Raw genomic sequence first — 25,115 nt, 5'->3', positions numbered from 1 at the left:
TTCTTTAACCCTTTGTCATGTTAATACATCAGGGAGTCTGGGATCCCACTGAAATGATGTAGATCACAACTCATCCACACCTTCTCATCCTGTGCAATTGCTACCTACATTTTACTATAGAGCCTCCTTAGGGGATCCATCTTGCTTCTTGGAAGCCACTGAGTTTATCATTTAAGCTTTCTACTTCTACCTCTGAATCTGACATGATAGCTAACATTTTCAATCATATGTCTTCCGGATAATTTTTTTTGTTTTGCTGCTTCTTGTATGTGAGCCATCATTGACAACCTTTTGTGCCTCCTTAGGTTTGCTATATAGCTCTACATTTGCCCAGTGGATCACCTGCAGTTTTGACTCTTTGCACATTGTGGGTATGTGTGATTTGTAGCCATGTAACATAAGTAGATGAGTTTTGGTATTGCTAAGGTTTCTGTTCAGGTAAGAGCTTGTTATCATTGAAAATACTGTGCAGTTTTCAAAACACTATCCAGCCCACTTCATATCTCCTATTCGATTCTGTGCACAACTCAATATTCATCTTCAGGCTGTGTGTGAAAGATAAAAGGATGGATGGACCAGTCCAATGGGCTCTCCATCCAGCTATGTCTTTTAGTTTGGACAGCATACATTTTCATCCACTTGGTTTTTCCTGAGTGGATTGTTAAGCAATCTTTGGAAAAAAAAAACAAAACAAATATTTGTCAGTGAGATCCCAGGTCCTCTGAAGTATTGTGTTGAATTAAAAAGGTATAAGTCACTATTAAGTGGTTGTGGATACAATTTTGGAGGATTTCTAGTGTTCAATGAATACACAGTCATTTACAAATAGAAGCATCTGGAAGACCTTGTCATCTATAGAGAATCCATGTTGCATTTAAATTCTACATTTGACATCCTCCATGACAGCCATGAACAACCACAACAAAAACAGGTCTTCTTGTGTTATGCCTTTCTTGATAATGACAATCAGAGGACTATTGAACAAAGTTTCCGTTGTGTTTGACCCACCAACGAATATCGTATAATCTTAACACATACTTGGTAGAAAGCTTATTGGAGGATACACTTTAAGGCTACATTTTTGCTTTATCATGTCATATGCTTTATCATGGCAATCAAGCAAACAAACAATCGAACATAAAATCCACAGTGAAATCTTGTAGCCTCTGCATTCTTTAATCAGTTGTGTGACTATGCTATAAAATTATGACTGCAAAATCTTGCTGCTACCTTCCTCACATTTTCAAATCTGGACAAATAAAAAAGAACTAGAAATAGCAGCAAACCTGGTTCAACTCAGGTTCATGACCATTCCCCCTTTTAGAGTCTATTGTTATTCTTCTGTTCAAACCAGCCTTCCTATTGCTGCCAGAATAAAGGTTGAAAGACACATAGGTATGATTACATCATGCTTCTGCTCAAGAATCTACACTGGCAGAAAGAATCCAGCTCTGAGGTAGATCTGGGGTTGAATCCTGGCTCTGTCCATTTTTCTCTATGTGACCCAGGAAGGGAAAATCCCTTATCATTCCTGGGGCTCAGATTGTTTTTCTTCCATCCATTAAAGGTGGGGGATGGACTAGAGGGACTGTTCCAGCTCTAGAACTATGAGTTTACGATTCTTTGATGCTAAATAAAAATCAAATTCCTCTACCTGGTACTCAAGGCTTTATGAACTTGATACTATCCTCCTTTTCCAATCTTTTCTCCAAGCTCCAAAGCCACTAGACAATTCTCCATTTCCCAAATATGTACTTTGCTCCTAAGTATCCATGCTGTTAAATTATTTAATTTTTGTTTATGTCTTTTGTTTTTATATCATTCATTTCTGAATATCTATCTTTTATCCTACCCAGTGAAACAAGTTTTATGGAGATTTTAGCAAGAAAGAGGGAGGAAAAAGCAGCTCATCTCAACTAATCAGCATATTGCCTGTATTGGACAGCCCATTCCACCTTTATTGTTCCCCATCTCTACAATAAAGTAGGAATCTTTTCTCAAAAGCCAACCTTGGTCATTATAATTACCCAAAGTTTGGTTTTGATTATTTTTGTTTTACTTATTTTGATTGATTTATTTTCCATTTATTTTGATTGATTTGATTATTTTGCTGCAGTCTTTGTGTATAGCATTTTCTTTGTTTTGCTTATTTCTCTAAGTATCGATTCATGGAAGTATCCCCATGTTTTTCTGAACTCCTCATATTCATTGCTTCTTGTGGTGCAGTAAGATTCCATTTTACTTGTGTACTAAAATTGGTTTGGCCACTCCATAAGTGATGGACACCTGGTTTGTCTTTAGTTCTTTGGTACCACAAAAGTATTGCTATGAATAGTTTGGTGTAAATGGGGCCTTTTCTTCTGTCATAATTGTAGGGATCATATCTTATCTAAATTTTATATTTACTCTCATATATAGCACTTCTTTCTTCAAATTCTAAGTGCTTAATATATATATATATGTATATACTGTACTGTATTAATGACTTTTTTCCAATGACTCCCTATTAAAAATCAAATATAAAATATAAAAAATATTTAAAAAATATAAAAAGCTAGGCTTTTTCCCACTATTCAGTCTCACACTTTGCTTCCCTTATCTAACCAGCAACATTGACCCGTTCACTGCTCCTCCCACTGATTGTTCATCATGTCTGGAATGATCTTGCTTCTTACCCCCACCTTCTACCTTCTTTTGCTTTCTTGAAGATGTAGTTCAAATTCCACCTTGTGCAGAAACAAGTTCCTATCACCACTTCCCAGTGCCATCCCTCTGAAATTTCCTCACTTTTAAACTCTATGTACCTTGTATGAACATAGTTGTTTACTTTTGTCTCCATTATTACAATATGAATTATTGAGGGCAAGAACCCTTTCCCTCCCTGACCCCTCCTTTTTTTTTTTTTTGCCTTTTTTTGTATCCCCAGCACTTAGCACAGCACCGGGCACTTAGCAAGCACTTAATACGTGCTTGTTGATTGAATGACTAAATGGTAAGGATCCTACGATTCACATAAACTTATTGGGTTATAATAATGGAACTGAAATTTCAAAAAGGAATTGGTTTGGCTAACATAGGGAAGGAAGCATAGTGAAGAGAAGACTCTCTGTGGTGTCAGAAGAGATAGGTTTGAGTCTTTCTTTTGATACTTAACTACCTGTGTGGCTTTGGTCAAGCCGCTTAATCTTCCTGGGTCTCAGTTTCCCTATCTGCAAAATGAAGGGAGTTTGACTAGATGTAAAATTCTGTGACTTTGGTCAATTCAGTATTCAGTATACAATAATACTAATTCATTAAGCATTTTTAAAATATTTTCTATGTATATTTGATTTGGAGAACAAACAATATTTAATGTTTATTAGATAAATGTTAGGGTTGACAAAATAGTCATTTCTCATTTTGAATATAAAGTCTGAATGATATTTCCTTCAATTTAATAGAGACAAAATGAAATACTTTCTTCTCTCAAGCAATTTATATTCTACTAGAGGGAAAAATACATATATAGAGAAATACATAATACAACATACACATATATATTTAAATATGCACATAAAATTAAAACAATGTAATTTTGGAATTGGTGCTTCTTTAAAGTCCCAGCTAAAATCCTACCTTCTACAGGACATCTTCCCTGACTCCTCTTAATTTCAGTGCTTTCCTTCCTTCAATTATTTCCTATTTATCTTGTATATAACTTGCTTCATATATATTTGTTTGCATGTTGTTTCCCCCATTAGATTGTGAGCTCCTTGAGGACGGGGACTGTCTTTTGCCTCTTTTTGTATCTTCAAGCCCTTAGCACAGTGCCTGGCACATAGCTGGCATTTCATAAATATTGATTGATTGCTTGAACTGAGGGAATCAGAAAAAACCTCAGACAGGTGGTGCCACTTGATCTCTCATTTGAAGGAAGCTAGAGGGCCCAGAGGCAAAGGTGAAGAGGGAGGGCATTCCAAGCATGGGTGACTACCCATGCAAAGGCACAGAATTGGGATATGAAATGGCATTTACAGGAAAAGAGAAAAGGGCCAGTTTGCCTGGAAAACAGCATATGTGAAGTAGTAATCAGTCTGTAAAGTGGGTTAGAGTTGGACACTACACAACAACAACAACAACAACAACTGAAGACAAACTGTGAAGGACCTTAAAAACCAAGCAGGAGTTTGTATTTAGAGGCAATAAAGAACCATGGATACTCTTGATCAAAGAAGTCATACTTCAATTCAATAACGCAATTCAATGAACTTCTATTTATCAAATGCCTGTTTTGTGACAGGCACTGTACTAAGTACTGGGAATATAAATAAGAAAAAAGAAAGACAAATCATGCCCCCAAAGAGCTTACAATCTAACAGGGAAAGATGTTGCACAAAAGGAAACTGAAGGGGGGAGTATCAGAGAGTACCTGGTATGTGTGTGGAGGTGGGAGATGGAGTGAAGGTAGCCAGGCAGACTGATGTTCTGTGGAATTGAAACCAAGCAGAGCTGCTGATGGCAAATGGAGAGCTACCTGTAAAGTTCTGAGCCCTCCATAAAGGAAGGGTATGGGGAGAGTTTATTGCTCTGCCCTTCAACCCTCCAATCAGAGGTGAGGGGCAACTGAGGGAGTTGAGAAGCTATTGAGTGTTAAAAGCTGAGTCAAACTGCATGGTGATGAAGTTTTTTATGATCAGGTTATCCTGGGGGAGGCATGATCCTCCAGAGAAAGCAAGCAGAGCTGCTGATGGAAAATGGCACATCTGATCAAACCTGTGCTTTAGGTATCTCACCTTGGCAAATGCATAGAGGATCATTACAGAGGGGCAGAGGCTGGAAGTAGGAACAATTAGGAGGCTATTGTAATAGTTTGTCTTTTTTAACTTACATGAAATTGAGGATTTTGTATATGTTCCTTTCCCCAATAGATAAACTTATATTGAAATAAAGGAATTATGATCTATCTACATGTGAGTAAAAAAAAAAAAAGAAATGAAGGCTGGTCTATAGAGAACTGCAAAAGGAACAAAAGATTTTAGAACTGGATGATGCAATGTTTGAAGATTGCACAAAAATGGTCTAGAAATAGACTTGGAACACCTAACAGGACAGTAAATATGCTTTATTAATTCCTTGATCTAGTTTGCTCAAATTTGCTTCTGTCCTTGACCCCATAAAGACTGAGCAGAGCTCTAACCAAAGATCCAAAACAATTTCTCTTTTGCTTCCTGGCTCCATCAGTAGGGGAATTGTCTAAATTTTGTCTGCATCTTTCTTTCATAACATTTCTTCAGTTGTCTTGCTCATGGTCACAGCTTCCCTTTTGATCAGCCAACTCAAACATGTAGCCACACAGAGACTGAAGCCATGAGGATGACTCCTGTTCCCAGATGATCAGTGTCATAAAAACCTCTGTATCTTCCAACCAGGTACTGAGCTGGCTTCTTCCAGAACCATGATTAATGTACCATGTGCATTCATAAAATAAGGGTAGCAATATCCCTTCATGTCAGTTAGCAATTAAATGCAGAAAGCATGACCCTGCCGAGGAGTTCTCACTTAATCCAATAGTCATTTCCTGCTACCCTTAGTCCCCCACAAGGCAAACTGACAGTCAAATAGGGCAAGGGAGACTCTCTGGCATAGATGGGGCATGAACAGATACTAACCTCATTTGTCCTCTCCTTATTTGCAAATTCACATTTTCTGCATGCTTACTAGGAGTACACTACAAAGCTAGGTTCTGTAGGGAATAGAAAGAAATATACTACTCTGTTCCTGTCTTCAGAAGATTTCATTCTAGTTAGGTGAAAAATTAAATAACAACAGAAAGTAATATATGATGAAGTCAAATGAATGGCAGAGATAATAATAATGATGAAAATCATGGAGAACCTGAGAACTGTGGCAGGTTATACATACTGTGTCATTGGAAAGCTAGAAGGTACAATGCTGGGCCAGAAGTGAGAAAACCTTGAGTTCAAAACTCAGACACTTACTGGCTAAGTGACCCTGGGCAAGTTCCTTGATCTCTGTTTGCCTCAGTTTTCTCAGCTGTAAAATGGAGATTATAATAGCACCTTGGGTTGTTGTGAGGATCAAATGAAATAATATCTGTAAAGATCTTAGCATAGAGCCTGAAACATAGTAGGCATTTAATAAGTGCTTTTTTCCTGCCTCTATCTTTGCTATATTCATATATACATATATGCACACACGTACATATATGCATACAGTCATATATACATACATACATGAATAGGCATATGTACACACCCTCTGTTGAAAATTATGTAGACTCAGCATCCCATTGTTCTCAGTTGTGCTGGGGGGAGGTGCTGCTCAGAAACACCAAGTTGGTAGCTTTTTGCATCACTCACTCTTTGTCACGTACCCCTACCTGCCAATTGTCACATTTTTGCTACCTTGGGGAGGAACTGAGATTCAAAGGCCTAACCTCTTTTGCTGTGGTGGATCTATCTGGGTTGTACCTATAAAAGCTGTCCCCACCTTGAAGCCATGGTTGATCTTCAGTGATCAGCTCGGCAATGTGTTGCTACCTTGACACACTTATAATAAAATCTTTTAATTCTCTTTGTCCTCAGTTTTGCCTCATTAATCAGGGTGGAAGCCCAAATAAAGAATTTTCCTCTAAACACCTCCAACTCTTGAACTAAAATGAAGGGTATGTGCATGGATATTAATTATTACTCTGGAAACCCCCGTTCCACTATTCAGAACTCACATAGCACTTTTAACTCTATCATGCATTGAATTTTTTGGTTGTTGGCCCTAACTAGTGATTTCATCAGCATGGGAAATTCACAGTAGGTGCTTAATAAATGCTATTGACTGACTTACTATTATAGTGACAGCACCACTCAGCATTTTATTTATTCTTCTTTATTATTTATTTATTCTTCTCTCATTGTGGTTCCTTTCTCATATTTGTCTCTTCTCTACTGAATGCCTTTGCTACTTCTAGCACTGTGTCTCATCCAAAGAAGTTTCACTGGTGCCTGCAATACAAAATTTGCTGTCTTGTATTAGATTCTGGGAATTTTCACTGGCTGCCCCCATATCTGGAATGTTTTCCCTTCTCTCTGCCTCTTGGGTTCCCTGGGCTCCTTCAAGCTCCAACTAAAAAATCCTTCATTGTAAAGGAAGCCTCTTCTGATCTTCCCTAATTCAAGTGCCATTCCTCAGTTGATTATCTATAGTTTATATTGTATGTGGTTCGTTTGTACAGAATTGTTTGCATGTTATCTCCCCCATTAGACTGTGAACTACTTGAGATCAGGGATTGTCTTTTACCTTTCTTTGCATCCCTAGCACTTAGTATAGTGTCTGACACATTGTTTGTTGTTGAGTCATTTTTCAGTCATGTACAATTCTCTATGACCTCATTTGGGAGTTTTCTTGAAAGAGATACCATAGTGTTTTGCCATTTCCTTCTCCAGTTCATTTTACAGATGAGGAACTGAGGAAAACAGGATTGAGTGACTTGCCTAGCTAGAAAGTATCTGAGGTCTGATTTGAACTCAGGTTCTCCTGACTCCAGGGACAATGCTCTATTGCACCACCTGGCTGGCACATGGAACATAGTAGTGCTTAAAAATATTTATTACCTGCCTGACTTGGCCCATTATGCTAGATTAGAGGTGTCAAACTCACCTGCTCCCAAGTGCAGCCATTGGACAATGTTTAACAAAATAAAGTAAAAATACAACACAACATAGATAATGTTAATTTGTAATTTTCTTAGTTATACGTGTCCCACAGGAATCCATTTCTAATTGAGTTTGACACTATTGTTTTAGAATCTAGGTCTTTTGCATCCCAAACCTGTCACCTGATGCATTAGTTATTCTTCTGGGCTTTGTCTAATCTGCAAAATCCAACAAGCACACCAACTTGGTTGAATGACTTCACTGAAGTCATCGATAAGACAGAAAAAAAGTGAATGGCCAAGGACAGATACCTGGGGAACTTAACTGAAGACCTCTCTGCAAGTTTTCATAGAATCACTCACTGATATCATCCTTTAAGGATTACAAAGTATATTTATGTTACACATGATATTTTAGTTGATTTTCATAATAATTCTATGAGGCAGACAAAATAGGTACTATTATTCCTATTTTATAAAGAGGAAACAAACAGAATGGTTGCATGGCTAGCAAATATCAAAGATAGGATTCAAACCCTGGCTTTGCTGAACTTCAGGTTCAGGGCTCTTTCTGCATACTGCTATATTGCTCTCTAAAGGATTCCAGTTCTCTTGAATTCAGCAGGAGTCACCTAAGTACATTGATGTCCTCTTCTTTTTATTTACCTTTCATGATACAGTTGTCCTTCAGCATTGCTGCCTGTATCTGATCCTAAGGACCTTCTTTCCGATCAAGGGAAGATTCAGTAGATAGTATGTGTTTAGGGTATGGCAGAGATAGCCTGGACCATGATAGAAATCATTCTCTTTCTCTTTATTTCTGTTCATTTGGGGGCCTTTTGATCTACTTCAGGTTGTTTTAGAATTAGTTAGGTGGTGCTGTGCATAGAGCGTTCAACCTGTGTGGAAAGGAAGATCTGTGTTCAAATCCTGCCTCAGCAGTTGTGGGACCTTGGGTGAGTCATGTAAACTCTATCTGCCTCAGTTTCCTTATCTATAAAGTGGGGAAAAATAATAGCATTGACTTCCTAGAATTTTTGTGAGTCTCGAATGAGAACATATACAATGTTTTATACACCTTAAATATTTTATAACCATATAAACTATATAGTTAGTTCTATAGAACTATACAAATACTATTCCTCTTGTTCTAGCTCTCCTTGTTCTTATTCTTCTTCTTGTTACTCATCCTATCTCCAACCCTGCGTTCTCTATATTTTTAATTAATTTATTTTGATTTATCAACAATCACGTCCATAAGCTTTTCAGTTTTAAATTTTCTCCCCTTCCTTCCCTACCTCCCTCCCCAAGATGGTGCACAATCTGATACAGGCTATACATATACATTCCTATCAAACATATTTCAAATTAGTGCTGTTGTAAGTAAGAATTAGAACCAATAGGAGGAACCACCAGATAGAGGAAACAAAACAGAACAGAAGAAAAAAAATAGCAAATCGTATGCTTCCATCTGCATTCAGACTCCATAGTTCTTTCTTCTTTGTGGATAGCATTTTCCATCACGAGGCCTTTGGATATGTCTTAGATCCTTGTATTGCTGAGAAGGCTTAAATCTATCAATATTAGTCCTTGCACAGCGTGACTGTTATTGTGTACAATGTTCTCCTGGTTCTGCTCACTTCACTCAGCATCAGACCATACAAGTCTTTCCAGGTTTTTCTGAAGCCAGCCTGTTCATCATTTTTTATAGCATAATAGTATTCTATTACATTCATACTCAATTTCCAATTCTTGGCCACCACAAAAAGATCTGCTATAAACATTTTTGTACATGTGGGTCCTTTTCCCATTTGTATGATCTCTTTGGGATATAGCCTTATATAGCCTCTATATTTTTGCAAATATAATTTCATTCTCACAACAACCCTGCAAAGTAGGTACTGTTATTACTCCTATTTTTGCATATGAGGAAACTGAGGCAAACAGGGATGAAATGACTTGCTTATGGTCACACCGCTATTAAGTGAATGAGGCTGAATTTGAACTCAGTTCTTCCTGATTCTAGGCTCTGTGTGTTATTTACTGTGCCACCTAACACTTTGGCCTTGAAGTACCCTAGTAAAATCCTGTGACTATGGAAGATGAAATGAGTTCAAAGACCATTAAAAGACTGAACATTTGGAGTGGAATGATAGCCCTGGAAATTTCTACCTTGAACTCTTATGCAAGGATCAAAAGAGATGTCCATTGCTGCAGAGGCTCAAGGTGGATATTGGATTCCTTCCCTTCCATAGTACCCCAATTTTCATTCTGAGGAGCCTGAGTACATTTTCACAACCTGCTGTGTAGATGGAGAGTGTGTTACAAACAGACATCAGTCATCCCTGATTTGGGTGATTAATTTCTTGTGTACTCTGAAGGGACATGCCTTCTGGGGAGAAATTCTAGTATTTAAAAACCCACCCACAAACTCCCATTATCCAGGCAATTTCAACCCTTCCATCTCTCTAATCACATCCTGAGACATTTAAAATACACCTTTGGTTTCTGCCTTTGTTGAGGCAGTTCCCTTCATCCGAAATGCCTTCCCTCCTCCTTCCTATCTCTCTGCCAGCTGAAGTCCTGCCTGATTCGAATGCCTTCTTTATGAAGTTGTCCTTGATCCTTCCATTCAGAAATAATCTCCCTTCCATTCAACTGCTATAACATGATCTTAGCACACCTCTGAAAGTCTTCCCCACTCTACTTTGTATTATAATTATTTGTGTTCATCTTGTCTCTCTTATTGCCCTAAAAGAGCCTTAAGGACATAAATTATATACTTCTATTTGCCAGGGTCACATCAAGTTGAGTCAATAAACATTTAGTAAATGCCTACTATGTGCCAGCACTGTGCTAAGTGCTGGGGACACAAAGAAAGAAAAAAAATCTCTGCTCTTAAATGGGAAAAGAGAACAAGAAAGCAGTTATATACAAATGATATGTATAGAGGATAAATTAGGAGTAGTCTCAGAGGAAAGGTACTGAATTTAAAGTGTACTGAGAAAGGTTTCTTTAGAAGCCTTCTTCTATAGAAGAAGGTGTAGAAGGTGTTTCTGTAGAAGGTGGGACTTTCACTGAGTCTTAAAAGAATCCCAGGCAGTCATGAGGCAGAGATGAAGAGGGAGAAAATTCTAGGTATGAGGGGCAGACTATGAAAATGTCTAGAGTTGGGAGATGGAATATCAGGTGTGAGAAACAGCTTGAAGGCCAGGATCACTGGATTCCAGAGTACATTTTTGGAGGGGGGAGAAGAAGCAAGGTGTAAGAAAACTGGAAATGCAAGAGGAAGCCAGGTTATGAAGATCTTTGAAAGCCAGAGGAGTTTATATTTGATTCTGGAGGTAATAGGGAGCCACTGTAGGTTCTACATTTTGGGAAGACTGAATTCACAACTGAATGGAAGGTGGTCTATAGTAAGGAGATTTGAGGCAAGGAAACCAACCAGAAAGCTATTGCTATAGTGAAAGTATGAGGTAATAAGGGCTTATACCAGGGTGGTGGCAGCATCAGAGAAGAGAAAGAAGAATACACAAGACATGTTATGAAGGGAGAAAAGACAGGACAGGGCAACAGATCGATTTTGGTGTGTGTGTGTGTGTGTGTGTGTGTGTGTGTGTGTAAGGAGGAGGGAAGAGAGAGAATAAGGAGTTGGGAATGACTGCTAGGTTGGGGCTGGGTGATAGGGAGGAGTATCCTCCACAGTAATAGGGAAGTTGGAAAGAGTAGAGGGTTTTGGGGGAAAGATAGTGAGTTCACTTTTGGACGCACTGAGTCTTAGATGTCTATAAGACATCTAGTACAAGATATTCAATAGGCAGTTGGAGATTTGAAGCTAGGATGTCAAGAGAGAGGCTAGGGCTAGACAAATAGAATCATCTGCATGGAGATAGTAATTGAATTCATTAAAGTTAAGGGTGAAATAGTATAGAAGGAGAAGATAGCCTGGCACAGAGTCTGAGTGGTGGTGATATAGGTCATTCACAGTCATCAAGTGTAACCTGGATGAAGCTCCAACAAAGGAGACTGAGGAGAAGCATGAGAGGGCAGTGTCATGGAAACCTAGAAAGAAAAGAGCATCAAGTAGAAGAGGGTGATCATCAGCATCCAAGGCTGCAGAGAGGTCAAGAAGATCTGGTGATTGAGAGATCATAAGTAACATCGGAAGAGAGTAGTTTGTGTTGAATGATGAGGTTGGAAGTCAGACTGCAAGCTAAGAACAGAGGGAAAAGAGGGTGCATGCCATAATGCCTTATACAGTGGGCACTCAATACATCTTTTCTTGCTTGAATTGAGTCAAGAGTTCTTTAGGGAATTTACCTTTGCTATTACTTATTCAGCTGTACCCCTTACATGGCGAAGTGAGAACAGGAAAAAAGTAGAAAATGTACTTCCTCCCCTAAAGCATCTTACAATTTATACTATATGATGCTATATATACAATACTATGTATACTATATACATAATACTATATATGCAATACTATATATACTGTATATAATACTAGGTATACTATATATACAGTACTATATATACTATATATACAATACGATACATATGATATATACATTACTATATATACAATACTATGCATACTATATACAATATTGTGTGTGCTATATATATAATACTATATATACAATATTATAATACTATATATACAATACTAATATATGTGAAACAAAGAGGAAAAAAGTGCTACATCAATAGAACTTTCTCATTCTTTAATTTGTCAGTAGACTTCAAAGGACGAAGAAATCACTGGGAATTGGACTAGTCAAGGAAGGCTTCAAGGATGAGGGGATATTGGAAGGATTGGGGTGGGATGGGGAGCATTTGGATAGGTGGGGAGGTGAAACAGGGAAGATATTTGATGCAGGAGAAACAGCAAGAATAGAAATCCAGAGGTGTGAATGATAATAGCTTGTATTTATATAGAACTTTACAATTTACAAATGTTCTACAACTCATTTGATCTCTACAATATTTCTGTTAGGTATATGATGCAGTTATTATCCTCCATTTTACAGATGAGAAAACTCAAGCTTAAAGATATAAATTAATTGTCTTCCCCAGGGTCACACAATTCAACTCAGTTCAATTCAACTTGCCAAAAATTTTAAAAACACTGGTTATATGCATAGTACTATAGTCTGGGGACATAAGTAAAAAACCAAAACAATCCACCAAAAACACATAAAAGAGAACAGTTCATGATCCCAGGAGCTGGGGGTAGGGGCAGAACACAACATACACTCAATTAGGTAGAAAGTAAGTATTTGTGGCCCAGGGTTGAGAAACATACAAATCCTAGAATGCACAATGATGGATGCTTTGAAAGAGAGATATAGGGAACAATGTCTGTGTGTGGGATTGATTCACAGAGAGTTACAGGAGATGCCTGAAGAAGAAGAATGTTTCTGCCTGTGGTGAAAGTGGGGGTCACTTTCATGTTGAGGAGTGTGTGGACTTTGTAGATCAAGCACTTAGCTTTGTAATTGTGCATCTCTGATGTCCTCTTCAAAGACTCTGTAAGAAGGAGCTCTTGCTAGCACAGAGGCAACAACTCTAAGGAACAATACGGCTGAGTCAGAAGTGAGAATGTGAACACCAGTAAGTATACTAAGTCTAGCAGACTACGTGAGGTGAAATTATCTCCACTGCCCTGGAAGACAATTTCTTCCTCCACAGCTCTGATTCAAGGAGAAGGCAATTGCTCTTTAACAGACTCCTCCAGAGTTGGTGCTTTGCTTCTTCCCGGTGCATGGGAGGAGTTAACCCAGCAAAGACAGGGTCCTAGAGCAGCTGGCTAAGACCTCTGTTCTCTGGCACAGTTGATCTGTGTTTGAGTTACCTGGGAATGATAGAAAATAGGGGGTTAACGGGAGTCTGGGATAACAAAGTTGTAAACTCATCCAGTACCTATTGTGAGGCTAGAAAACAGGAAGGTAGCTAAGAATGAGTCTGACCCTGGGCAGTTCCCCCTCTGGTGATATTTCCCCATTTTATTCATCTTTATTCAGCCCAAGGTGATAGAAGGAGAAATGAGAAAGAGAGAGAGAGAGAGAGAGAGACTGAGACAGAGAGAGAGAGAGAAACAGAGAGAGAGACAGAGACAGAGAGAGACACAGAGAGAGAAACAGAGACACAGACAGAGACAGAGAGACAGATAGAGACAGAGAGACAGACAGAGACAGAGAGACAGAGAAAGACAAAGAGAGACAGAGAGAGACACACATATACAGAGACACAGAGACATCAGAGACAGAGACAGAGACAGACAGACAGAAATAGAGACAGACACAGAGAAAGAGAAGCAGAGATTTTCATCTTGATTGCCCTCCTTCAGACAATATATATGAATATGATGTTATATATGTATATCATCTACCATCTATTAGCCATCATCCATCTATCAATCTAATATTTATTCATATTTTCCATAAGCCCAAAAACCATGGGAAAAGGGGGATGGAAGAGGGATTAGATGTGTGAGCTTTCTTTGGATTCCTCTATCCTGGCACCAGAGACTATGGGAGAAGGAAATTATTTTTAGGGATAGCAGGGGTCATCTGATCACACACATGGTTAAATAGACTCACTGATAACTGGTGGAAGTCATTCTCATCCTTCCTCCCTTCCTCAGGTGCATTGTTCCCTGGGGTATCCGGCAGCAGCACTTTGAGTATTTTCTAGAAAAGACCCGGGAAGATATCTCTTGCTAAGTGCTGGACTCTTCAATACATTCTTCAAGCTGTAGTTAACTCAGCCTCCTACTCTGGGTCCCAGCTTCCTCCTCTTTCTTCTTCTGGAATCTCTCTCTCAGACTTCACTCTAATCCAGTCCCAGGCACTTTCTCATACAATCTTCCTAGAGTGTCTGTTCCAAAATATCTGTCAGAAAGAATACTGGGACTGGTATGCCTCTCAGGATAGGGATATAGTACTATTTGTATATAGATAGATAGACACTATACACATACCTTTATTATACATATGTGTACAATATATAGGTATCTATATTTATCTATATATACATTAAACCACAAATCAATTTCAAGAAAAAAAATGCATTACCACGGGTGGTGATGGTGGGGGAAACCACACAGAGCTAGAAAGGGGCAAAGTGGGGTCTCAAATTTAGTGATCAAAAAATTACTAGTAAACAATATTTCAACTCATGGAGTGACCATGGTACATGCTGGGGATAGTGACAAGACTGGCCCAAATGGGCTGTAGTTTTACAGAGGGTCCCCCAAACTGCACAAAGACTTTTGGAACACTCCATACATGTTGGGGGATACTGAGATTTGAGAGAAATGAATGTCTTGATCATTGGGTAAAATGTTTAAAGATGACATATTATGATCATAATGACCTTAATGATCAGAACCAGGAAGAAAATGAAAGTTACTCTCAGCAACTCAAAGTTTAATTCTATCTGAAAGTGGATAAAGCACTAGACCAGGAGTCAGAAACACTTGAGTTCAAATCCAACCTCAGATACTTCCTAAACTGTGTGACCTTGGGCAAGTCACTTAACTCCTGTCTATCTCAGTTTTCTCATCTCTAAAATGGGGATAATAATAGCACCTATCTCCCAGGGTTGTTGTGAGGATTAAATGAGACAATATTTGTAAAGCACTTGGCACAGTGCCTGGCATATAGTGGGTACTATACAAATGCTATTATTATTGTTATTATTATTAATTATCATACTTTCAGGAACATTTAAATGATAACACTTTTAAAAGAAAAGAAAATATTTGCACAGACAATATTTGAAGTAACAACATTTTTCAAATTGTATTAAGGTGATAGAGATCAATTTTTTCTTATAAAATAAGAAGGGGCAAAGTCATGAGGGACTTTAGGTATACACTTTCAGTTGTACTATTAAAATTATTTTGGTTGCATTATTTAAAAATTCTGGCTAGGAAACCAATAACATATGATTATTGCAGCAGATTGTCAGTGTTTTGATGATTTTAACATCCCTCACACGACATAGTATAAGATAACATGAACAGGAAAAAGAAAATAGCGTCTGGTATGTTCCAGGTGCCTATTTACAATGTGGAACCCCCTTCAAATGTGGGGCATATGATGGTAATGGCAACAGATGCCCAAAGCCAGCAGTGCCACCATCTGGCACAAGTATAATTTAGCACATTTGCCCATTATCTAAAGTTCCATTTTATCCAACAATTGGTCCCTAAATGAATTGTCCAATATGCTGTGGCGTATATGTAATTCAAGATTGGGTGATATTGTTGTGCCCAGAAGGGGTCATCACAGGGGAGAGTGTGGTTGAGGCCAGTGAGGGATATACAGCTGACTGTAATCCTTAGACTAGAAGACTGGTAGAAAGCAGAGTATGGTGTGGCAGAAGAATTTACAGATGTGTGTGGGGTTTGTTTGTTTATTTGATTTTTTTTTTGTCCAGACAGAAGCAGCTCTAGTCCGGGGTGCCCAGGAGCATGTAAATCCAAAATGGAGAAAGGACCAAAGTCTTTGGACTCTTTACAGATAGAATATGACTTCTTTGGAATATTTTAGGCCTATTCTTTCTAACTTCCTAGAGACCTCTGAACCCTCTGAGACTAAGCTACATTTGGATAAATTGAATCTGACTGGAGTCATCTAACAGTTGAATGGTCCTTCCCAACCCATGTGAGTTCAAAATGGCCCTAATGTGATGTCCTAGAGGCCATTGGTGGTAAAATATAGACACCAGGCAAATGTTACTCCTTCCTTTGAGTATTCTTAGATCAAGCATCAGTTGTTTTCCCGGTGGGATGGCAATGATGTGGTGGTAACTAAATAATTAAATAATTTTTTCTTAAATCCTTGCTATAGATCAGGGACTTAACAATAGCCTTTTAGGGATAGTAATGTAACAGATAAATTCGTGAATATTTCTTAACATCTGTCATACCAAAGCCTATTTTTAAAAAAAGTTTTTTACATTGCAAGATCACTATGTGCCATACAAAATGACACATCTAAGTAAAGATGGAAGTGAGGAAAGTGTAAAAATGTGTATATACCTTCAGTAGGTCATGTGTCAACATATCTCTTCTGGGCCCATTCCTCCCAATTTGCCCTCCCAAACTGGGGTCTGTAGGGGGTTGGTTAGTATTTTTCCTCAGTTCTTGTCAGGTAACTCTGAGTGGTTGGGATTTTTAGTACTATTGCTCACAAATCCCCACTGATGTGGGTTGGTTTTAATCGATCAAAAGCTCAATTAATTTTTAACAAAAGCTTACTAAATAGGTATAGTAAGAGCGGTCAGTACAAAACCCTTCAAACCAAGTTCCCATTCTCCCTTTGCATGAACAGGGTCCTTGAGAAGAGTGTGATCAAACTTACAGTAAAAATGGTAATGAGGTATCTGTGTAGATATGCATGTAGTGGAAGGAGTAGCTCACAAGTCCTGGTGACTAGAAGACCTTTTGTTTCTTCCTAGAGTCCTAATGAGTTTCTGCTTAAGTATTCCCTCTTTATTTCTATAAGGATCAGGGACATTGTTGAGTCCATAGACTGCATTTCTCCCTGATGTAAGTGGTCTCTAAGTCATACTTCTTAAAGTTGCCTCCTTCTCTGGGTTATTTGTCCTCTTCATCTGTATAAGCCCATTTTTGCCTTCAGTCTGTTTTCAGTGTGTCTGCCTCTGTTCCTGGATGAATGAGTTGATTCCTACACAGTTTCTTAAGAACATGGTCAAAATGGTAGGAGATGGTGATGAGCATAACATCACCATTTTCTGCTGGAATACAGTGTATGGTACTATAATAAATGCCAGAGGGGCGATGATAGTGAGGAAGGAGAACAAAAGTATTTTGGTTGACACAATTGTTAGACTATGTCCATATGAAGTACTGATAACCAGATGAAAAGTGAACAATTCAATTAATCAGTTGTATTTTGTTTGTATAATGTGAAGAAACTGTTTTGAGTGATTTTTCTCCTTACTAAATCATCATACTTTTTGTGGCTAGGAATGAAGAGGGGATGGATTGGGGGTGTATTGATTTTTTCTTATGTTAATTATTCCATGGACCATAAAATGTGAGAGCTAGATAGCATAGTGGACAGAGCACCAGGCCTCAAGTCAGCAAGACCTGAGTTCAAATCTGACCTCAGACACTTACTAGCTGTGTGACCTGGACAAATTACTTAACCCTGTTTGCCTCAGTTTCCTCATCTGTAAAATGAGCTGGAGAAGGAAATGGCAAACCTAAGAAAACCACAAGTGGGGTCACAAAGAGTCAGACATGACTGAAGAACAACAAAAGCATTTATATAGTGCCTATTATGTGCTAAGCACCTTGGGAAGTAGCTGCTATCCTCATTTTACAGATGAAGAAACTGAGGCAAGCAGAGGTGAAATGACTTGCCCAAGGTCACACAGCTAATAAGTGTCTGAGGTCAAATTTGGACTAGGGACTACCTGACTTGAGGTACACTCGCCGTTGTGCCACTTAGCCATCTCTAAGTAAAAGTAGAGATTGTCTAGATCTGGTTCAATTCCCTTATTTTTATAGAGAAGGATTCTGAGATTCCAGTGCATAAAGTACATACAAGGAGTTAGTGTCCAAGCTTGGACAATAACTCAAGTCTTAATTCTGAGTCCAGTGCTCTTCATCTCTCTGGAGGGGTGATCTGTACCAGCTATACCTCTCTCCCTCCCTCCAGTGCAACAGTCTTCTTTTTCCACATTTCTTAAACTGCTCTGAATTAAAGGAGGTTCTATGAATATAAATTGTTAATTATGATTGCTATCATTATTTTGTGTTCCATGCAGATTAGTCATTTGAACCTTGCACTTCTGGGCTGTAGAAGGAAACCAAAGAAAACAACATGGCTCCTCTCATCAATTATTGAAGAGTTTAGCAGGTGTTATTACCATAGGAGATGCAGATCAAGCATTTGGCATGGAAAAATAATAAGATACCAGTCAGTGTTAACCAGATAATCATAGGAAGCAGAGGATCATAAGTATGTTTTCTTGTGAGATAATGAAATGCTGTCCCACACAGTACTACTGATAGAGAGGTAGTACGGCCAGGTGGGTGGGACAACAGATGACTCGAGGTCAGGAGGCATAGACTACAGACCCAGTTCTAACATACTCTCAGGGTGTATGCTGGCAAGGTGTCTTGGGACAAATTCTTTGCTATAATCACTTTGTCATTTATGTTATAGAACCTGGCAATATTGAGATTAGCCCTCTAATATAGACAATCTTGTAATGTTCTTTAATTGTTTCATGTGCACAAGTCTTATTGACTCAACTAAACCATAAGCTCTTCATAAACTGGGACTAGGGATCAATTAGTCTAATCTCCCCATTATATAGATTAAGAAATGGAGGGCTCAGTGAGATTATGGGATGTGCTAAAGGACACATGATTAGTGGCTAGGCCTGGGCCAAAAATCCAGGTCTACTGACTCAGACATGCAGCCTCTTTGATCTGGAAGAGTCTTTAGTCCAACTCACATCTGAACAAGAAACCTTTGGATAATGTCCTCACAAATGTTTGTGGCCTGGGGAGTTCCAGTGACGGAGGAAGAAATCCTTGAAGATAAGTCCACTCCTTAGTCTAATATGTTTTTCACCACACCAGTTTGCCACCCACTTTGGCCCTGTTACAGTTTCAGGGACATTTGCAGTTATATCAGGCAGTACCCTATAGTGCAAAGATCACTATCTAGAGTCAGAAGACGGGTTCAAATTCTGCTTCTAAAGCTTGCTACCTGTGTGCCCCTCGGCACACTTAAGTCATTTAACATCCTTTGGTTTCATTTTCCTCATCTGTAAATTGAGGAGGTTGAACTTGATGGATGATTCTGAGTTCCCTTTGGAGTCAGAGTTCTTACCTTAGAGTTCATAGATGCCACCCCCCCCAGGGGTCCATGGATAGATGTCAGGCAGTCTATGAACTTGGATGGGAAAATACTTTGCAACTTGATTTCTGTATAGAATTGCTTTCTTTTGTAATCATACACATTTTATTTCCTCAATTAAAATACATTATTCTAGGAAGAGAAGCACAGAGGCGTCCTTGACACATGCACAAAAAAATTAAGAACTCCTCTAGATCTATGATAAGGTGACTACTTTCTTTCCGTTTTTGTTGTTGTTGTTGTTCAGTTGTTTTTTTTTTTTCACTCATGTCCAACTTTTTGTGACACTGTTTGGGTTTTTTTTGGTAAAGATACTAGAGTGGTTGACCATTTCTTTCTCCAACTCATTTTACAGATGAGGAAACCAAGGCAAACAGGGTTAAGTGACTTGCCCAAGGTCACACACAGCTAGTGTTTGAGGCTGGAATTGAATTCTGGAAGAAGAGACTTTCTGACTCCAGGCCCAGAACTCTATCCACTGAGCCACCTAGCTGCCTTTTTATTTCCATAAAAAGCAGAAATACTTCCATTGTAGCTCCTGTAGTGCCTGGCAGAATACTGGGCGCACAGCATTGGTAAGTCAGCAAAATTTTGTTAGATGGAGACTCAGTTTTATTTGTGGAAGAAGTTTTACTTTATTTGAAGCACAAATGATACATGCTGGCCTAAAGGAAGGCATGTCTATATTAGGAGCAGGGGAGTGAGTTTAGGAGGCCCAATCAGATATACTTTTGAAGCTGAATTTGAGACACATCCTTACTCAGCTCCCTCTTTTGGTCTAATATGTTGACACAGTTCATTTCTAGATTCAAGGGAAAGAGAAACAGGTGTATATTCAGGGAACTTAGTTTTTCTTCACTGATACTAAAATATCACAGTTCCTAGTCCCCCTCCCCATAAGCCCACCCCCCTGTCAAGTCCTTATATTTGCTTTTTATATGTTCTACATGTACTTATACGTGCATGTGTTGTTTTCATCTATAGGGTATAAGTTCCTTGAGGAACTTTTGTTCCTGTCTTTGTGACCCCAGAACCTAGCACAGTGACTGGGACATGGCAATTGCTTACTAAATATTTGTTGTTTGATTGAAACAAAGGATATAGTGAGGATACAGGCATTCTGACAGCTGACGTGTGTCTCAGTCATTTTTCCTGATTTTAGGACATGCCAAAACAATGTTGGGTGCAACTTGGATGCTGGCCAGTTCTTTGAGGACAGCAGAATGACCCCAAGTTGGCCTACCACCTATATAAGGGATTAAAGCTACTCCAGAGTATTTTTGGTTTATTTGACTTGTTTTTGTTTTTTATAAATCTGACCAATATTAAATCATCTGGTCCAACTTTTTTTTATGTTATAGATGGAGAAACTGAGAGCCAAAGAGATTAAGTGACCTGCTGAAGGTCAAGCAGCTTGGTAATGGATTAAACTGGAATGTGAACCAAGGGCCCTTTACTCCAAATCCAGTTTTGACAATGAATAGGACATTGGATACCAGAGAAGGAGAAAAAAGAAAGGGTTGCTTGGGGAAAAGACATAGGAAGGAGAGGCTAAGGATTACCTGAACCTGCTTTCACACTGCTACCTTAATCATGGGATAATAAGTCAATCAATGAGCATTTATTAATGTTCTTACGCTGTTTTAAATCCTAGGGATAGAGAGCAGGGGAAAAACAGTCTTCTCTCAAGGATCTTACATTCTAATGGGGGAGATAACATGAAAACTGTTAGGTCTATTCAAGACTTGAAGAAGAGGAGGGCAGAGGCTCCAGGAAAAGTCTCACCAGTGAGACTTAACATAAGAAGTCCATGTGCCATGTAGGTGTTTCTGAAATGCCCCAAGTCAAGATCTTTCCTGTCTATGGAGGAAAATAAAGAGTTTGTCCAAAACTATCCATTTGTATAACTGTGTTTGAAGCACTTTCTGGCTAAAGACATCAAGACCACCACTAGCCTCTCACTTTTTCTAAGTGCCTGAAGGTATCTTTGCTGTTGTTTAGTCATTTTTCAGTCGTGTCTGACTCTTTATGACCCCTTTTGGGGTTTTGTTGGCAAAGATATTGGAGTGGTTTGCCATTTCCTTCTCCAGCCTTACCTGCTCCATGTCCAACCTTATTCTTGCCTCAGCACTGCACTCCTGCCAGACACAAAACTTGAGAGGTCTCTGGTGTGTCAAGTCTGAATCTGTTAACATAAGGTGAGTGCCAGAACCAGCCTAGTATAACTTAGCCCTAATAATCTCAATTATCTGTAAAGATCAATTTTAAGTGTTTAGAGTTTAAATTTTGGCTGCCCAGGAATCTATTTCTGTTCATAAGCTTGTTGCTACATAACTATTTATTCCATGCATTTTTTCTTCAATTAAAGTTGTGTTTTGGGGGAAAATATTATATGGGATATGTCCATGCTTTGCGTACACTGTTTTGCATTTCATTTCCCATCACAATTTTTAAAAATGTATTGTAAACCTCTATGCTTAATTATATTCTACCAGAAAGAGAACTGAAATCAATAATTAGTTATGCAAATATGAAATACCCATATTAAACGAACATGAAATAGAGATCTTAAATAGTCCAATCTCAGAAAATGAAATTGAACAAGACATAAAGAAATTACCAAAGGGGAGGAGGAATGTTGAAACAGATGAACTTATAGGTTAATTCTACCAAATATATAAGAATAATCAATACCTATGCTACATAGATTATTCTCAAATTTTGAGAAAGAAAACATTTCTACCAAACATATAAGAATAATCAATACCTATGCTACATAGATTATTCTCAAATTTTGAGAAAGAAAACATTTCTACCAAAGATATAAGAATAATCAATACCTATACTACATAGATTATTCTCAAATTTTGAGAAAGAAAAAATTTTACCAAATACCTTTTTCAGAGGGAAACATAGTATTAGTTCACAAGCCAGGGAAAGATAAAGCAAAAACAAAGAAACAAACAAACAAACAACCAAAAAAAAAAAAAAAAACAACGAACTAAAGTCCAGTATCACTCATGATATAATAAAGTTAGAATCCTTACAAAAAGACTATTGCAATGTATCCAAAAAATCATTCACTGTGACAAAGTTGTATTAATACTGCAGATTCAAGGGTGAGTAAACATTAGGAAAATAATTAATGTAAATAATCATATTAAAAACAAGAACACCCTAATTCATGGATCATATCAATGGGTGAAGAAAAAGCTTTTGATAAAATACCACACTCTCTTGTGCTAAAACTCTACAAAGAATAGGCATGGAAGGGTCACTTTCAGTATGATAAAAATTGGGTATAAAACCAAAGGAAAATATTATTTGCAATGCAGAAATACTGCACGCTTTTCAAAAAAAATGTAGGAGTAAAGCAAGGACATCTTATTTCCCCAATGCTGTCTGGCATAGTTTCAGAAACCCTACCAATAACATTAAGACAACAGAAAGAAATTTAAGACATGAACACTGACCCTAAAAAAGAGCTATTATCCCTACTTGCTGATATTATGATGATTTACTTAGAAAATACCAGGTAATTAGCAAAGATTGAGAAAATTGATACTTTCAGTAAAGTAGGATGATATAAAATAAATCTATAAAAATCATCAGCATTTTTATATAATAATAAGAGAATCCAATAGAAAAGAAAGGGAAATCCCATTCAAAACAGCTACAACTGCATAAAAAAATCTGGTTATCTCCTGAGACATACTCAAGGCTAATATAAGCACAATTACAAAAAATCATTAAAATAAAGAATGAAATAATAAGAGGGATGATTCATTGTTCATGTTTGGGTCAAGCAGGTATAAAAAATAATGAAAATAAACAAATTATTTTACATATTTAGGCTTCTACCAATTAAACTACCAAAGAATTAATTTATAGAGCTACATAATTAATGAAACAATTCATTTGGAGAAAGAAAAGTAAGGCAGGGACCTTAAATTATAGTTTAAAGTATTAATCACTAAGGCCAGTACTGGCTAAAACATAGAAAAGTATGATAAGTGGAACAGACTCAATAAAGAAGAATCAGAAACAATGAAACTCAATAACCAAGTTTTTGATATACCCAATTGCAAATTATTTGAGGAGAGATTGCTTATTTGACAAGAAGTCTTTTGAAAGTTGCAAAGAATTTGGTAGAAATCAGTTTTTAACCAGCATCTTATACCCACCAGAATCTCAAAATATAAAAAAACTCACTTTTTTTTTATTAGAAAGAAGAACAGGCAACTTTCATAGGTAAGGGTAGAGAAAATACTTGCAAAACACGTAGTGGAGGGGGGCAGTTAGATGGCATAGTGGATAGAGCACTGGGCCCTGGAGTCAGGAGGACCTGAGTTCAAAGGTGACTTCAGACACATAACACTCACTAGCGGTGTTACTCTGGCTAAGTCACTTAACCCCAACTGCCTCACCAAAAAACAAAACAAAACAACAAAAATACACATACATTTAGTGGAGTGCCTGGTAGATAATAGGCACTCAAAAATGCTTGTTGCCTTCCCTTTTTAACCAAAGAAATGATTGCAAAAAATGACATAGATGATTTCAGTTACAATACATTGAAAAGTTGTTGTATGAATAAAATAGAGCTCAGATAAGGAAGCTGTCAGAAACTTTTTGGAGGGGGAAATCTTTGTGAGAAATATTACTTATGAGGGTGTGATATATGACATTTACAGGGTTAATACAAATATATTAAACTAAGAACCATTCCCCAATGGGTGACCAAGAAATAAAAAGAAATGAGCTTTTCTCAAAAGAACTGCAAACTATTAATTACTATGGAAAGTTATTCCAAGTCACTAATAATATGATAAAGGCAAGTCAAAACAACTTTAAGGTTTTACCTTGCACCCAGCAAATTGCCAAAAGATTGGATGAGTCCATTTTGGAGGGTTTTGGAAAGTCAGGCACATAAATACATTTTTGATAGAGTTGTAAATGAGTCATAGTATTCCGGAAAAGTAATTTCCAGAAATTATGAGAAGAAAGTGAATAAAATGTCCATACCCCTTATCCCAGAGATCCCATTGCCAAGTATATACACCAAGAAGGTCAAAGATAGAAGGGAAGTTTCCATATATCCCCAAATGCTAATAGTGGCAACTTTTATGTTAGCAAAGAGCTAGAAACAAAGTAGAGAATGGCTAAATAAATGGAGATCCATAAACGTAAGGAATATCACCATTCTATAAGAAATTGTAATTATGAATAATTCAGAGAAGCATCAGAAGACTTATTTTAACTTATCGATAGTGAAACAAATTAGAAAAACAATACACAAAATGACTACAAAAATGTAAATAAGAAAACAAAAAAAAACTGGATCTCATGTAACTATAATAAAAAATTAAGTGAAAAAGCATATATTAAGTACTTTTTATGTGCCAAGCACTGAGGATATACCTAGAAAAAGCAAGATGGTCCCTATTCACAATGAACTTGGGGGAAGATAACATATAAAAGAAAGTTCAGCTGCAGGGCAGATTCAAAGACTTGGAGATCCTTATCTTGCAAAGATCTCATGGATACCAATTCCCAGA

The sequence above is a fragment of the Vombatus ursinus genome, unplaced genomic scaffold, assembly GCF_900497805.2.
Source record: "Vombatus ursinus unplaced genomic scaffold, bare-nosed wombat genome assembly UNPS02009573.1, whole genome shotgun sequence".
NCBI classification, from domain to species: domain Eukaryota; kingdom Metazoa; phylum Chordata; class Mammalia; order Diprotodontia; family Vombatidae; genus Vombatus; species Vombatus ursinus.
This window is presented reverse-complemented; position numbering follows the sequence as displayed.